We start from the raw sequence: 14,892 nt of genomic DNA, 5'->3' as shown, positions 1-14,892 counted from the left end.
GACTTAAGACAGACTTAAGTTAGGATTTTGTCTTAAGTCTGTCTTAAGTCTGTCTTAAGTCTGTCTTAAGTTTGTCTTAAGTTTGTCTTAAGTCTGTCTTAAGTTTGTCTTCAGGCAAATTTAAGGCAAAATCCTAACTTCTGTGAATACCAAAAGTAGTAAGTTTAGGATCTTGTCTTAAGTTAGTTCTGTGAATCGGCCCCATTGAGTTTACCAATCGCAGAAGCATTATGTGGCCAACCCAGCATTCATCGTCATGAACTGGAGCTTATAAAGATGTTAACAGAGAGTGCGTACTTTACTAAGCCCTCTTGAATTGCATGTATGGTTCCTACTTTCTAAAGTACAAATATTTTGATTAGGCTTTACAGCAAACAGATTACAGATAAGTACAATACAGTATCAACATTCAGTATAGCACCATAATCAATGTTCAAAGAGATAGTAAAGTACAAGATTAAACAGTTGCTTCCAGGTCTTATGGTTCACTCAAAGTCTTCTACATCAAAGGCTCATGCACTACTTTAAAAATATTTTTCCTTTAACTTATGTTTGGTATCCAGTACCAGATATGCTTCTAAAAACACATTGTGCTTCGGGTTGTAGGAATTTCAGTGCTGTCTACCCTCAATAGAAATCAAGCCAAGTTTTACCTCGAAGACAGATAAAGAGCTTACAGTTTTCACTTTTATTATGAAAGCAAATCACACTCCAGAAGTCAGGTTTCCAAGAGGTTTTCACGAGCCCTAGGATGTAAACTTAACGCGGGCCCTCTGGATGGCTCTACCAGGTGCCATAATTACCTCTATCTAAGTATTTTCAAAAAAATGTACTCCAGCGAACGAGAAAATATAGCATTGGGCTCATCTGGTATTCTCCCTCGCCATGGCAGGCTTGCTTTTAATTAAAAATCGATAAATACATGTCTCTGAAAGTGTGAAGGGCCCTAGAAAGCGAGGGGCGAGGAATATAATGCCTCCTCTGCACCTCCCTCATCCTGGTGACGGCCCTGCTGGACCTTTTCTTTTTATTTATCTGACAAGTACTTTACTACGGCAGATCACACCATTAGGCGTTCAGTGGTATAGCCAGCCCAATCATTTAATAATATCAAATTCCTTGAGAAACAATTGCCGAACAGTTATAAATCTTGTGCTCCCTCGCCCTTAATACACAACTACGTCAGCCGAGGTGATTTTCTGAGTGCTACATAAACCATTAAGACTCAAAGCACTTGATAATGTGATGACACTTGAGGTTCAGGCTAACTGCTCTCTTAAGAGGCTTTCTCTGGTTACTGCAGCAGTTGTTTGTTAATATGTACAAGAAACTGATAGTAAGGAATTGTAAAGCAGGCTTGGTTCCATAAAGGTAAAAAATGATCTGTCTCAAAGCTTGCGCCCAAACACTTACCTTTATTGAAATGTCACATGGTCACGATCTGTTCAGCACTCATACACTTGTGTAACATTTCAGGAGATACCGAAACACTTTTGATAACACTGTTTCAGGGTTTAAATCACATGTAATCTTAACAATTCAAAACACTTCTAGCCTGCAGCGTGTCACACAGCTTGAGCCTTTGCAGTTAATTTTATTTTCACATCATGTGCAGATCTGTACATATGTATATATGTACCTATTGTTATTCTAAAGGGTAAAATTAGTTTGGGAGGAATAGAATATTTACGTAGCAATAATGGAAACAAAGGAATTGTGTCAGGGAAGCAATGGAATAATTTATTGTTGTGTTTAACAGTATGCCACCAGGACAGTTTCCAGAGGCGGAGAGAAGGTCTTTATTGATGGTTGATGGGGTGCTTCTTAAAGTGGCAGGCCTGTACCTCTTGCTCACTGTTTTGGCTATATGTGAGACTATAGAAGAGAGCAAAAAAAGAAACTAAAACTATTGAAAAGCAAAAACCTGTAATCCAACCAACACATTTGTAGGAATTTTTGATAGGGGTGTGCTCTCACCTCCCAATTTTTTATTCCATATTTATTTTCTCATGGTGCATTTTCTTCCTGCACATTTTCTTATCTCCCCACTTGCACTTCCCGCACCAATGGTGTGCTGCTACACAATATCAATGTTTTTCAGCATTTGGGTTCTATGTTTCTGTTGCATTGTATTTGCCCTTCTCACGCAGATCAAAGTATTAAGCACTGTTTCTGTTTTTCTTTATTAATTATTTTGTTTCTAACTGTATAAAATACTGAATATCAAAATCATCTTTTTGTTTTTGATTATTTATTTTAATTTTTTTATTCTTTTCGTAAGTTTGACTGAGCATTATGTTTTCTTTTGCGTGCATTTGTTTTCCCGATTTCACGTTTTGACTTCTTTCTACCTTTTCTTCATTGTTCTTCTTCTTGAACATGTTTTTCATTCTTAGCTCTTTTTAGACACATTTTCACTGAGGAGAGGATTCTCACTGAAAGTTCTAATTTTATTATGAGCCCCAGGTTTTTGTTATGTATTTTGGTTTCTGGTAATTTTCTCCTATTTTTCAGACCAGTCTTGCCAATTTGACATCTGTGTGTTATATTGCTTTGGTCAAGGTACTATTTATGTGCTGAAGTGCTTAATTACAATTAACATTCCTAACCTATCTGGTGTCAAATTGTGTGCACCGCTTAGTGCATCTGGCCAACAGAAACGTCAAAATATGGGTACTGTGTCCACTCAAAGAGAGAAGTGTGGAGCAGCGGCCAGGGCGGCTGACTCTGAGTACGGGGCTCACGGTTCAATCGCCAGTGGCAGCTCAGTCCTGCACCATGTGACTCTGGGCAATAGCTCGCCTAATCTCCCTGACGGACCCCAGCAACTTGAGACCCTTAGAGGTGATTAGTTTGTGCTTTACAAATACCTGGTTATTATTTATTATTATTTTTATTACTCATATAATCACAGTATGTTTGCCCAATTCCTGGCTAGCTCACAGTGTAGAACCTGGACCCCTAACCTTACAGTGTACTGTATGGTTTGTGCAACCTCGGAACATGATCACTTTAATTCCCCCAAAGGAATCATGGAAACAGGTCTACCCTTTCATTATTACTTAAGCATGCCGAAAGGGAGGCACAAGAAAGATGCACAATGGGGTTTCAAACATTTATTGATGCAGTTGCATTTTTGTGTAAAATATTAGCTGCAATTATTAACAGAAGGAAACAAAGCATTGTTACTAGGATTACAAGAACGGTGAAAAAGATGAACAATTCAACCCCTATAATTTTTCAGTGATTATATGAACATACGAATAAATGTCATACTGACAGGGGTGGCTCCTTCACTAGTGCATAGGAGCGTCGCTCCACTGCTTTCTTGCAGTGTGAGAAAGCCAAAATATAAAATAGTAATAACGAACAGTTATTACCATTTTATGTTTGTTTTGGGCATTGCTGGCAGGTGGGGCTGCTCTGCTCTTTGAGCATGGCAGGGCAGGAGTGGTTTGCCCACTCCTGAGTGCACAAAGATTGTTTGGTCGGCCCTCTCAGGCCGCCCAAACCAGTCATGCGCACTCTACCCTTCTCCATGCCCATGGCCACTCCATTAGCCCATAGTTGGGCAGCATCCCAACCAATCAAAATGCTGTCTGAAGCGTTGTGATTGACTTAGAGGAGGTAGCCTGGCTGCCTGCTTCCTGTTCCTGTCTGAGGCAGGAGAGCAGGAGCCTAGAAGACACAGGACTCAGCAGAAAAGTAAGTTTAATTTCTTTTTTTTAATTTTGCCCCTTGACCCCCCTTGTAAATCCCCCTGCGAGCCCTCACACCCGCCCCCCCACCCGCAAGCAATGCCGACCGCTACTGCATACTGATACTCCTACCTAACACCTCCCATACTATAGCGAGCATAGTGAAAATACATAATGCAATATCGCTTGGAGCAACGCAGCTCCCCATACCTTTGTGAGTTGTATCAGGAAGCCAGTCTGCTGTAGAACAGACCGCCGTCCTTTCCCAGATAGGGACCGGAGTCAGCAGGGCTGGATCTCAGTCATGATCGAACTTTCCAGGATAATCTATCGAAGTGCTTATCTGAAGAACTTAGCTCAACAGCAGTTTATATCATAAAAGCCTGGTTCCATTCGCACTGTGTCTGAGGTGCAATGTCGTTGTGATTATTTCGCATACCGATTCATAGCTGTCTCCAACCGGGTAACAATATGCAAAGGCAACATGCTCAGTTTTCTGTAGCATTGGACATAGTGTACAAGTGTCATGATAAAGTATCTATGAAGAAAAGTGCTTGTAAGCAAAACACTTTCTGAGTATGTTATCATGTTCGTGCAAAGAATGTAAAAAGTCACTTTCTTAAAAATACGTCAATTTTAAACATGTATGTAAAGATGAACGCTTTGGTGCACGGGCCCTGTTGAACCTTACAACACTTATAACTAACTCAAGGTAACAAATCTATCCTAAATTATTCTATATAACCTCGATCAGGTACTTTAAATGCTTTCTGTTCACTCACCCTCTTCTAGCCTGATCTTCATTAACTCATTCAGATTTTTAAGAATATATTTGTCACTTCCTTCTTTCTACTCATGTACCCTGCTTTCTTCTCTTTTTTGCACATTTGAATCACACCCTCTCTGCACAATATGTCTTCTGGTCTGTGAAAATGGCAAAGTAAATGTCACAATTAATGTACAAACTCTGTTTTTGCTAATAAACTAGGAAATACATAACCTAAAATTAGTGTTTCTTCAAACAAAAATTGAAATAAACCAGTGTACGATCACAACAGATTCAAATGCAAGTATACCACTCATGCCCCACCAACGGTTCATGCCACTTGAACCTCAAACTTTATATTCAGTCTGTAATTCCCCTCACTAGAAACATCTCTTACAGTTTATTGAATGGAGATGTAAAAGATTGAATTATCCATTTCCTCAATCTTCATTCTCAATCTCCACCATCATTCAATCTTGTATATAGCTTCACCCGAACACATTCTTTCCTACAAATTTAACTGTGCTCTGCATCCACTTAGTTTAACCTCATTCTCCAATTAGCCGACCCTACTCTACCCTGGAGATCTATTTGTTCTGTCTTGTGGTCAAACGTTTACCACCTCTATTTCTAACCGCCTTTCTAATAATACTGCAATTATTCTGGCATTACCCTCTGTACAATCAATATTCAATGTGTCTTTCTCTTCTGAATTAGGAAATATTTTACCTAGACTTTCCTCTTCACTGTATTGCCTGGCAAACACATTTTTCCCTCAGTTGCTGACTTCTTTGTTTGCCAAATCTTTAAACTGCTGTGAAATCCAGTTCTGCTCCTGTAGATGAACCTTTAGGGACACGCGATCAATTGTAGTTTCTAAAGTCTCTAAAGTAGATTCAAGACATGTTAACTGTCTGCGAGTGTCCTTCAAAAGACCTGCATGTTCTACCATGGCATCTCCCCCTATATAAGCCTTCAAGGGCTCCCATAGGGATGCATATTTTTGGACGATAGCAAAATTGAGCTGGAAGTATTCTATAGTTGATAACTGCAGCTCATCTTTCAGCACTGGGTCAGTAACTGGGAATCTCCAATGGGGTGTCAAACTCATGACTTCATGGTAGATACATTTTTATTTATTTATTTATTTTTGTAATTTTTTCGTATTTTTAGTGTTTTTTATAGTGCAAACAAGACCCTGATTAGGGTATCAGAGTGCTTCACAATACAGAGCCAACAAGTTCAAGAACATTTTAGTAGGGTCAGAGATATAGATATGTGGCAATATGAGGTTCGGCAGAGAACAAAACGATAGTGAACATAGTAGGTAGCGATGATTAGTTTGGTGCAGTAGGAACAAGTTCAAGTACGAACAAATCATATTCAATTCAATTCAAATCAGCTTTATTGCGGTTAGATTTACCATAAAAGCACATACAGAAAAAGAAAATAGAAAAAAAAGAACACAACAATACAACAGGTCAAGCAAAACATTCCAATATATTAATCTCAAGAATTTTTAGTTGATTGTTAGACATTTTTTTGTTTTTAAAAAAAAAAATTTAAATAGTTCTTAAAAATTCTAAAATTGATAAAAGTCAGATCATTCAAAGGAGATAAAATGTTTTTTTGGTAGTCATGGACTTAGTGTTAGACTGCTACAGCATTGTTTATCAAATTCCTTCGGGTTATCCACATGGAATGTAAATATTTAGCTACTGCAGAGACAATCACTGCATCTGTGTCAGTTTTCAGAATCCTAAAAAAAGCCAAGTATTGCCTTATGCCCAAGTTCTTGCATAGCTGAATTATCCATTTCTTTCTAGTATAGGAGTAGGCTGGACAAAAGAGGATGACGTGCACAGAAGTTTCATCCTCTTGCGAGCAACCTGGGCAAGGACGCACAAAGCCCCCTTTCCACCTATCGATTTTTTGGAAAAGGGGCAAAGTGCCATATCTAAATTGCAAGTACAGTTTCTTTGCTAGTGTAGGTTGGATTGTATCAATCACAGACTCAAAACTATAAAAGTATTTAGTGTCCAAGAAAATATCGGTCAGTGTTGAACCTTTTGTAGAGCTAAAAAGGTTCATTAAGTTAATTTCTTTAACAGTACTTATCATAGTTTGTTTAGATGTGGCTGGGCAGGCAACCTCGGGATTAAACCAGAGTTCCTCAAACCCAGTCGATGTCAGTGACTGTTTTACAAAAGCCAACCAAGGAATCTTGCCAGAGCCCAATGAAGCTAACACTACTTTAAGCTCCTCCTTGTAGTGCACCAACTCAGGGGTGCTCCACAGGCGCTTCCAATACAGTAAGGGCCGGAGGGCAATCACTTCTGAGATTGGGCAAATGTTTAGGTCTAATCTTAGAGGAACCAAAGGAGTGCTTTGGGGTAAATCCAACAATTGTCTTATGAAATTATTTTCAGTTAGTGATAGGTTACTAACTGATGTGTGTCCCCAAAGTTCCGCCCCATACAGGGAAGATGCCCTAGCTTGGACTTTGAAGATTTCAAGGGGGGCACTTATTATTTTGTGTGTGCAATTCTTCTGTACTTTCAAAATTCCACCTGCTGCTTGGGTTAGCCTTAGATTAGCTTTCGCCATTTGTGGGCCCCATCCCATTTTATCATTCAGAGTCAGACCCAGATATTCAAAGGTCGGGACCCTTTCGAGGGGTCTGGCGTCCATTGTTGGATGGGGGCAATTGACGGTATTGGCATTAAAGACCATATATTTAGTCTTGTTTACGTTGACCACCAGATTTCTTTTGGAGCAAAAATTAGAGAATTGGTTTAACACGCGCTGCATCCCCATTGGGGATTTTGAAAGCAGGAGCGTGTCGTCCGCAAACATTAGGGCGGGGAATCTCCGGGCACCCAATTTGGGGGAGTCAATGTCATTTGTAGCTAAAAGATCTTCGATTAGCCCGTTGAGAAACAGGGAAAATAAAGTCGGGGCAAGGACGCATCCCTGTCTAACACCTTTCTCAATCGGGAACGGACCAGTTAGCTGTCCTAGTTTACCGAAGCGAACTCTCGCATAAGTGCCTTCATGTAAGTTCTTAAATTGTTGGCATAGATAAGGTGGCGCCCCCATTGATAATAAAATGGACCAAAGCTGGTCCCGAACCACCATATCAAATGCTGACTTTAGGTCAACAAATGTGAGGTAGAGGCTACCCCCGTCCAAAGTCACGTGCTTCCAATGGAGCACTTGCAACCGGAATAGTTGGTCGGTTGTTGATATTTTTGCCCTGAACCCCGCCTGTAACGGCGTCAATATGTTATTATCACTAATCCAGGTCTCTAATCGATGAAGCAGTAGCCTGGCATAGATTTTTTGTGTAACGTCAATAAGGCTGATCGGCCTATAGTTAGAGGGCTGGAGCGGAGAGCCCTTTTTATATATTGGGATAATCTCACCCCCTAACCAAGTACTTGGCAGTGGTAGGCCCTGCAGAATCGCATTGAATAAAACCAGAAGGTATGGGCCCCAAACTACTGGTTCTTCTCTAAATAGATCGCCGGGGATCTTATCAAGTCCTGGCGCTTTGTTAGACTGGATGCTAGAAATGGCCAACTTTACTTCCTCCAGTGAAAAAGGTTGCGCTGGCCATATAAGGTTCAGGGGTGAAGGGCTAGGGGGAACTTGGTTTGCACAGAGAGTAGGGAGTGAGTAAAGATCTTTAAAGTAGGTGGACCAGGCTTCTTCGGAGATATTAGGGGAGATCGTGGTCCTACCTTCTGGAATCCCTGTGTGTACAAGATTCCAGAAAGTCCTTGAGTCCTTTATCGCAAGTGCGGATGTAATGGCCACCCAACGATCCACCTCCCATTCTAATTTGGCGTTTTTTGTCAGTTTTTTATATTCTTTTCTGGCTATGATGACATTAGGCCTGCTGCCTAGCCTTAGAGCCAGCAATAGCGCTTTTTTTGCATCCCTGCAGGATTTGTTAAACCACGGATTGTTATCATTACATTGTTTGGGTTTGGCAATGCCGTCTTTATAAAAAGTGTCCTTAAGTATAGCAACCATTCCACTGTGGATTTCGGTCATTGACTCGACTTCCACATTGAAGAGTTGGTGACTGTGCAATGGGCCCTTTCAAACAGGGGGATAGCATTGTGGTATAGTTTTGCCATAGTTTCGGTAGATGAAAGGACAGCCGCCCATCGAATTCTTCTCCCACCTTGCACTATTCTTAGATTATTACTTGGGGAGTTAACTGGGGCGCTATCCCCACTGATTAACTGGTAATCCAACTCAATTATCAGGGGGTTATGGTCACTTTCTGTACGGGTAGGTACACTAAAATCTAGGGTTTTTGGCCAAAGTGCCAAACTCACTAGAAAGTAATCAATGATAGATGTGTGCCCCAGAGCATTGTAAGTAAACTGGGCTGGAGTGTCACTCTTGAAGCGTCCATTGCAGGCTCTAAGAGAAAACGTATAAGTAAGGGAGGTCAACTGGAGGGATAGGGCAGACCAATTTTTCACAGGATATGCATTGGATGGCGGGACTGCCCAAACTTCATCCTCAGTGTGAGAAGTTGGCCTGGTATATGCTGTTCACTAGTTCTAGTGACCACCTTGTACCATGCCAAGCAACCCTTATGGTGTGGTTGTAAGTCAACCTTTTTGGACTAGCTGCCCTAGTGGTAGCGTAGGCTAAGCAGTCTTTGAGGCTAAACTCGTGATGCGTGTTAAGCAAGCTGTTTTACCAATAGTAACCCCCTTTTATACCAATGAAAGGACACCACACAGATATATATTCAAAATATATATGTATTTATTTCTCAAAGTAACCCCTAGTCTCTTTATGAGCACAGGAGCACAAATCGTCAAACAAGATTATCACAGAATACACAGAAGTTGCACTTTATATGGATAGGCCCTGGTGGCCACTCGAACCATATACTAAAATAGTGGTATAAGTACCACGAACAGAAAAGGGAAAAGGCCTAGGGCCTCTAGAATCGCTGGGCCTACAAGGAGCTAACGTCAGTTAGTGACCAGGAGGTCCACGGGTGGCGTGTGCAGAGCAAATAGTCACACGCGTGCTCCCATAGGTTTCAATGGGTGCGTAAAAAGTACAAAGTTACTGCAAAAGGAATCTTCCGGATGACCTAGGAACTTAAGATTTGGAACACAGGCACTAGAGATGTAATACTACACTTGGGCACAGGAGTGCCAGCTTTACCTCACCCACAGGAAGCGGGTGCATAGGCCTCGAAGTGCGTCGGGTTTCTTCTATCGGTTCCGTGGGGCCTGTAGACAACAGTGCTGCAGGCGGTCGGTCGGGAAGAGATGCAGTGGATCCAAGAGTGGATCGGAGATGTTGAAGACCTGTAAGCAGAGGGGACAGTGTTCACAGTCACTAGCCAGTGACCAGCGTGGCACCAGGTGGGTACCAGGCGATGTCGGGTGCAAACAGGAAGGAAGGTGTAGCTTGACTCTGCAGCCACGTGGTCCCTGAAGGTCGACGACGTCCAGGAGTCGAGTCACGAGCTGTCCCACGCAGGCTCTCGCTGTCGGCGGTGTCGGCGACTTGATCGAAGCAAACAAGCCTTGGCAAAAGCAATTGTTGTAGGCAAGGAGTTTAAGCTGATGGTTCTGACCAGCAAGGTCAGAGGAACTGCTCCTTTGGAGGGGAGCAAGGGCCAGTCTGGAGCAACCAGACCAGCGGTGTTTGTCGTAGATTTCGTCGCCAAGATGGCCACTAGCCAGCGGGCCAGCAACCGGTTAGGCGCGTCGAGTGGCAAAATGCAGAAGGGCCCCACGCAGATCGTGGAGATGCTGGAGGGCTCACCTTTGGTGCAGATGCTGCTCGAGGGTTGGGCTTCTCAGGACCCAAAGCACAACTTGGAGGGAGCCTCGGTTGTTGCACTGGTCAGCTTGTCGTAGTCGTTTCAAGATGGCTGGCTCCACGTGTCTCGGTGCCTCCACGGGTCTCCTCTTTGCAGGGACTGTGGATCGGGCGGTGAGAGGTCTGGAGGTCCAGGTCTTGTCAGTCTCTGGGCTCGGGCTCCGGCGGGAGGCGGCGGCAAAGCAGACGTTGATTCGCTGGATGGTGCTTGCGTTAGCAAGGTGGTCACTCCCTGACCACAGGGGAGATTGGCTTCAGTCCTCTGTGCAGCAGAGCGTCGAAGTTCCCGTCTTCTTCTTAGTTTTAAGTTGATTCCAGGATGTCTGAAGTCTTAGGACACAGCTCCTACCTTTATTCGGATTCTAGGGGCCGGACTACCTGCTAGGTCCCTCCCTATGGGTGGGACCAGGAAGGGGGGTGGTTACACCCCCAATCCTTTGTCCAGCTCGCCCCAGGCCCGGGACTGGTGTGCCCCAGGACCGGTTTGAACTGGCATATGCACCGAGGCTCCTTGTGAGCCACAGGCATGTCTGGTTTCTTTCAAGCCCTACCTGACCAATACACAAAATCCTGTCTGGGGTGGTGCACGCACCTCCCCTGGCAGGAAACCCTTTGTCCACACCTCCCAAGCTGGAAGGACTCCCAGCAGCAGGAGGGCAGACTTGTGTCTGTGGTGGCAGCATCCATTTTGTGGAGCTGAGGCTATGTCTGATTTTACCCGGGTTTCAGGTACTGTACATGTCGTGTCCCTCTAGAAGGGTGGAATGCTAACCCCGTCGCCAGAATTGGCGAGGGGTTAGTATTCCAATTCGTATGACACCTTACTCGACATGTTTTGATAAAGCCAAACCAAAGATAGCATTTAACCGCGAGGTTCATAATGCACTTAAGAGTATATGGTATGACGATATCTGGAAACAGTAGAAGGAAGTTGTTCCGACCACTGCAGACAGGCTCAGCTCATGCCAGAGCACTATCTCACATGGAACCAAGCACTCTGCCTTCAGGATTGTTAAGGCCTGCCATAGGAGTGACTTATAGGTTACCCGGTGTCCCATTCAAGGTTAGGTATAGGTATACTACACCTAAGTAAGAGGTGATTACACCGACTTACCCCAGCTGAGTGATCAGCCAGTTGTGTCAAATCGTTAGGCCAAGCCTGGGGTGGCATAATACATGCTGCAGCCCTTGGCAGGCCTTGGGTACACCAATGCCCTGGGTACCTAGTGTACACTGGTACAGGGGCTGACAGGGTGATCCACTTCCAATTGGTTATGCACCTAGGGTGCATAGTTTTAATTTAGTAGAGAGAACAGCAGGCTGGGGGTCTGATTGGCAGGCCCACAGCCTCAATATGTCAAAAACCAGTGAAGCAAAAAGCAAAAATTTGGGGTGACCATAGGATAGCAGACCCTACTCTCCTACACAACCCCCCCCCAAACGCTGGGACATTAAACTAGCCTTGACCAGTCTCGTCTTCATGTCCTAAGTGGAAGTACCTGGAGAGACCATCTGCATTCCCATGGTCAGTACCTGGCCGGTGCTCCACTGTAAAGTCCATCCCCTGTAGGGAAATGGACCACCTAAGCAGTTTGGGGTTTTCACCCTTCATCTGATTTAGCCACAAGAGGGGCTTATGGTCGGTCTGAATCTTGAAGTGAGTGCCAAACAAGTATGGCCTCAGCTTCTTCAGGGCCCACACCACAGCAAAGGCCTCCCTCTCAATAGCTGACCAATTCTTCTCTCTGGGGGTCAACCTTCTGCTAATAAAAGCAATGGGTTGGTCTTGACCATCTACATTAAGTTGTGACAGCACAGCTCCCACACCCAACTCAGAAGCATCTGTTTGGACAATAAACTCTTTGGAGTAGTCAGGACTTTTCAGGATAGGTGCAGAGCACATGGCCTCCTTCAGGTCATCAAATGCCTTTTGACAGCTTACTGTCCACTGAACCTTTTTGGGCATCTTCTTGGATGTCAGATCATTAAGAGGAGTCACAATGGACCCATAGTTCTTAACAAACTTCCTGTAGTACCCAGTCAAGCCCAAGAAAGCTCGAACTTGAGTCTGGGTGGTTGGAGGGGACCAGTCCTTGATGGATTGTATCTTACTCTCCAGTGGTTGAACTTGGCCTCCACCTACAAGGTGGCCCAAATACACAACCTTACTCTGCCCTATCTGGCACTTAGTAGCCTTGATAGTGAGGCCTGCCCTCTGCAGAGCCTCAAGAGCCTTCTTCAGGTGGATCAGGTGATCCTCCCAGGTGGAGCTAAAGACAGCAATGTCATCAAGATATGCTGCGCAAAAGTCATCCAACCCAGTAAGGACTTGGTTCACCAGCCTTTGGAAGGTGGCAGGTGCATTCTTCAGACCAAAGGGCATCACCACAAACTGGTAGTGCCCACCTGGGGTTGAGAATGCTGTTTTGGCCTTAGACTCCTCAGCTAATCTGATTTGCCAATAGCCAGCTGTTAAGTCAAATGTGCTCAAAAACTTTGCAGAAGCTAGTTTGTCTATGAGCTCATCTGCCCTTGGAATAGGGTGTGCATCTGTCCTGGTGACAGCATTGAGTCCTCTGTAATCCACACAGAACCTCATCTCTCTCTTGCCATCTTTGGTGTGAGGTTTGGGGACCAGAACCACTGGGCTAGCCCAGGGGCTCTCTGAGGGTTCAATGACACCTAATTCCAGCATTTTATGTACCTCAGCCTTTATACAGTCCCTGACGTGGTCAGGTTGTCTGTAAAGTTTGTTCTTTACAGGCAGACTGTCACCAGTGTCCACCACATGGGTACACCAGTCAGTTTGACTAGGTATCAAGGAAAACATATGTGAAAATGATTGTAGAACCTGTCTACATTCAGTCTGCTGATGGGCAGTGAGGTTGCCTCCAAGGGTCACTCCTTCAACTGAGCCATCTTCAGGGTTCTGAGACAACAGGTCTGGGAGAGGGTCACTCTCTTCCTCCTGTCCCTCATCTGTAGCCATGAGCAAGCCCATGTCTGCCCTGTCAACATATGCTTTAAGCCTGTTAACATGGAGTACCCTGTGGGGACTCCTGGGAGTTCCTAGGTCGACCAAGTAGGTGACCTCTCCCTTCTTTTCCAGGATTGTATGGGGTCCAGACCATTTGTCTTGGAGTGCTGCTGGGGCCACTGGCTCCAACACCCATACCTTCTGTCCTGGCTGAAACTCAACCAAGACAGCCTTTTGGTCATGCCAAGCTTTCTGTAAGGCCTGGCTTGCCTCAAGGTTTTTGGATGCCTTCTCCATATACTCAGCCATCCTGGAGCGGAGACCAAGTACATAGTCCACTATGTCTAGCTTAGGCTTTTTGAGAGGTAACTCCCAGCCTTCCTTCACCAAACACAGTGGGCCTCTCACAGGGTGCCCAAACAACAATTCAAAGGGGCTGTAGCCAACTCCTTTTTGTGGGACCTCTCTGTAAGCAAACAGAAAGCAGGGTAGAAGGATGTCCCATCTTCGCCTGAGCTTTTCAGGTAATCCTTTGATCATACCCTTTAGGGTCTTGTTGAATCTCTCAACAAGCCCATTGCATTGTGGGTGATAAGGGGTGGTGAACTTGTAGTTGACACCACATTCCTTCCACATAGCTGTTAAGTATCCTGACATAAAGTTGGTACCTCTGTCAGATACTACCTCCTTAGGAAACCCCACTCTGGAGAATACTCCCAGCAGGGCCCTGGCCACAACAGGAGCTGTAGTGGTCCTTAGGGGAATTGCCTCTGGATACCTGGTGGCATGATCCACTACCACCAGTATAAATCTGTGCCCAGATGCAGTGGGAGGATCCATGGGACCCACTATGTCTATTCCCACTCTTTCAAAGGGAACCCCCACCACAGGTAGTGGTATCAGGGGGGCCTTTGTGGTGCCACCTGATTTGCCACTGGCTTGGCAGGTAACACAGGAGCGACAAAACTCCTTTGTATCTTCATTCATATGAGGCCAGTGAAAGTGAGGGACAAGCCTGTCCCAGGTCTTGTTCTGGCCTAGGTGTCCTGCTAAAGGAATATCATGGGCCAAGGTAAGAAGGAAGCCCCTAAATTGCAGAGGTATAACCAACCTCCTGGTTGCACCAGGCTTGGGGTCTCTAGCCTCTGAATAAAGGAGCCCTTCATCCCAATACACTTTATGGGTACCTTGAGCATTCCCAGCAGCCTCAGCAGCAGCCAGCTGTCTGAGGGGTTCAAGAGAGGGACAGGATAACTGAGCCTGCCTCAAGTCAGCCCTTGAAGGTCCCCCTGTCCCCAGAAACTCAACCTGGTCAGGTTCAAGCTCTTCAGGGACAGTTCCTTCAGGGTCCTCTAGATCAGCTTCCTGGGAAGGCTGATCATCACTCTGAGGCAGGGGGGAAGGCACAGCCTTGACCCTCCTGTTCTTCTTCTTGGTAGGTGCTTGGTCCATTGTTCCAGGATCCAAGACCTGAGGTTCAGTGAGGCACTTTTTGGCCTGTGACCTGGTCACAGCAAGGACATGTGATGATATACCTAACATCTCTGCATGAGTCCTGTACTCCACTTCTGACCACAGAGAAC

This window comes from Triturus cristatus, chromosome 7 (genome assembly GCF_964204655.1).
Source record: "Triturus cristatus chromosome 7, aTriCri1.1, whole genome shotgun sequence".
Taxonomy (NCBI): domain Eukaryota; kingdom Metazoa; phylum Chordata; class Amphibia; order Caudata; family Salamandridae; genus Triturus; species Triturus cristatus.
Note: the sequence above shows the minus strand (reverse complement) of the source record.